This window comes from Nannospalax galili, unplaced genomic scaffold (assembly GCF_000622305.1).
Source record: "Nannospalax galili isolate Female #2095 unplaced genomic scaffold, S.galili_v1.0 scaffold1181, whole genome shotgun sequence".
Lineage (NCBI taxonomy): Eukaryota > Metazoa > Chordata > Mammalia > Rodentia > Spalacidae > Nannospalax > Nannospalax galili.
In genome coordinates, this window is record NW_008345687.1 from 170,478 (window position 1) to 173,212 (window position 2,735).

General features: G+C 37.7%; 1 pseudogene; it reads right to left on the reverse strand.

Annotated features, from left to right (window-relative positions):
* Nucleotides 1-486: 486 nt before the first annotated feature.
* LOC103741054 lies at nucleotides 487-1,164 on the reverse strand (annotated as a pseudogene).
* Between the last annotated feature and the right edge of the window lie 1,571 nt (nucleotides 1,165-2,735).

A 2,735-nucleotide genomic window follows, 5' to 3' on the forward strand; every position in this document is an offset into this window, starting at 1 on the left:
AGCAAAATTATTTATCTAAATGAAATCTAGACTGACCTTCTTTCATCACTACTTTGGGGGTGTATTTTCAAAGAAATACTTGTCTCTTTTAATATCAAAAATATATTGATGTTTTGTGGGTTTTTACTAACTATAAACAGTAGTTTAAGTTTCACACTAATACAATATCAATTATCTTAAATAATTATTCACATATAAGATATATTTTAATGTCCATTTTTATCTATATGGAGATATAATTTATCTAACCACTTACTAAAGAGACTATATTGCTCAAATTAGCACTACATATAGAGGCTGCTATGGTCTAGACATAGTTTGAAGCTGTTACTCAAAGGTTGACATGTTAGAGCCTTCATCCATAGTATAATGATACTGAGAAACAGTGAGATATTTTTTTTTAGACAATCAAGTAAGCAATTTTATTAACATCTATAGCATTCAAATAAGGCTACATAATAAAACACCTCCATAAAGTAGCACATTCTATTGCAACTGCCTACTGAGGCCTGGCATTTCCTGAGCACCCCGGCAGTGAACAGTGAACAGAAGCGGCTGCTCAGCTCTGTCCTGGCTCAGAGAAGCCCCTAAGGGAAAGGCTTCAATCCTTGGCTGTGTTCTGGCATTTTCATTCCACAACGTATAATCTTCAGGTGGAGCCCACACTCTGGGGAATGCCTGTCCCCTCCTGGGTGTACTCATTTAGATGTCTAGGCACTTTCTGTGATGAAAGAAGCTCTTTCACCAAATTCTTAAGGATGTCTTCTGGAATATCCTCATCTAGAAAAAGATGCAACTCTTACATCATCGTTCTTCTGTGCAGGTTTTGGGCAGCATGCCATAAATAGCTAATTTCACAATTGCCACTGGATCTTTTGGGTGAAGCTAAGCAGCAGTAAGTTGCCTAAATCCAGCAGGGTAGCCAGTATGTGAGAAGTATACATTTTGTTCTCGTTTGTTTCCAGAAAATGCAATGTGTATTATCTTTATTATGACAACATGATCACAGTCACTCAGTTGATGGCACACTGGTTTATGTAATCCTTGAAGTTTTATTGATGCCATAACAGCAAGCTTGCCAGGGGGCTGTATTTTTCCACCTAAGAGGTACCATATTTGAGCAAAAGTAGCCCATTTCTACAGCACCCTAGAGAAGCTCAACATGCTTCCCAGTTCCCAGGGTCCTTGGATTTTTTTAAGAGTGGGTTCTATAGAAAATGATAAAGTCACTGGGGGATCCACCTCAGAAGGGATTAAGGCAGTGCTCAGGGGCTCTTATTAGTTTCCATGAGAATATTACTATAAAAGAACAAGGCTGAGCCCTTCTAGCTCCTTAGCTCCCTTCCTTACCATGTGCTCTGTTCCTCCCATATGTATTCCTACTATGAGGTTTTCTATCCAATATGCCAGGAGGGATTTCCAGGAGTGGGTATCATGCAGTTTGGACTTTCTACTTCCAGTATTGTAAGCAAAATAAGCCTTTTACCTTTAAAAATTACTCAGAAATTTCATTAATTCAACAGGAAGCAGATGGATGCACAGGCTTATGTCTGAGTACTTAGTTGCTTTGGTATTTTTTTCTATACTCACACTCTCTTAATTACAACACACTTTGAAATCTGATAGTGTAAGTTCTTCACTTTCTTTTTAATATTGATGTGTCTATTTTTTGCTCTTCACATTTCACATAAATCAGAATTATGTTTTTAAGTTTTCACATACATGAGTGCATTAAACACAAAATTCATCCTCAGAGTGTAACAAGTAGGTCAGAATGTTTAAACCAAACTACTGGCAACTGATTATTGCTGGTTGAGGGAAAGTCGATATTCTCTAAGGGAGTGACTCTAAATAGTCTGACTAGACACCAGTGGATGAGCTCAGACTGAGGGACATGTAGGTACACAAACTTGACTCAATAGGCCTTACATATATGACAGACTACACGAAATCTGGTGGGGGTCTTTATAGGGGTGCAGAGAGAGGAGGGGATCTAAATATGATTAAGATGTATAAAATGTGAAAAAAATCAATATAATTCATCGAGAAAAAAATAGCTGCTGCAGCCTATAACTGCTCCTTGCTGTTTGTGCATATGAGAATTATTTCTCCAGTAAGAGTTCCCAAGCATAAAGTATTTTGAGGATTCTTTATAATCCTTGTGGCTAGGTAACTCTGTGTTTTATGAAATGCTCAGCATATTGAAAGATTCGATTAAATGCCTTTCAATTGATTGGCCATTGGCTGTCAGCTATGTATGTATTTCCCACCTAGTTTAAGTAAAATACTCAATAAATACAGATTTCTTTTCACATAATTTTATTGTCTTTTAGATTCTTCCTTGGAGTAACGGTTTATTAGGAGAAGAATTATATGACTTGTGGGAAGGGGTAATTAAAGGCAAATAGTGTTTGAATTGACTGCAGGAAAATAAGAATGCGGAAAACAGTGAGCAGGTGAAACACCTTTGGTTTGCCTTATACCTATGCAGTCTTCAAATTATACGCTAAAGAGTACTAACCACAAAACAGACATATTGTGATTATCTATAAACATTAGAGGATACAGCATCGACTTGTACTGCCTCCACCAGGACTCCAAGCCGTCAACACGTTAAGTACATCAGAAGCCACACTCTCAGCAGACTTTGCTGGATTGCTGGCAGCAGCAACATCTGATCGATATGCATGTTCACCAGCCAAGCTGACTAGTACATCTGTTCTGTGAAGAAACAT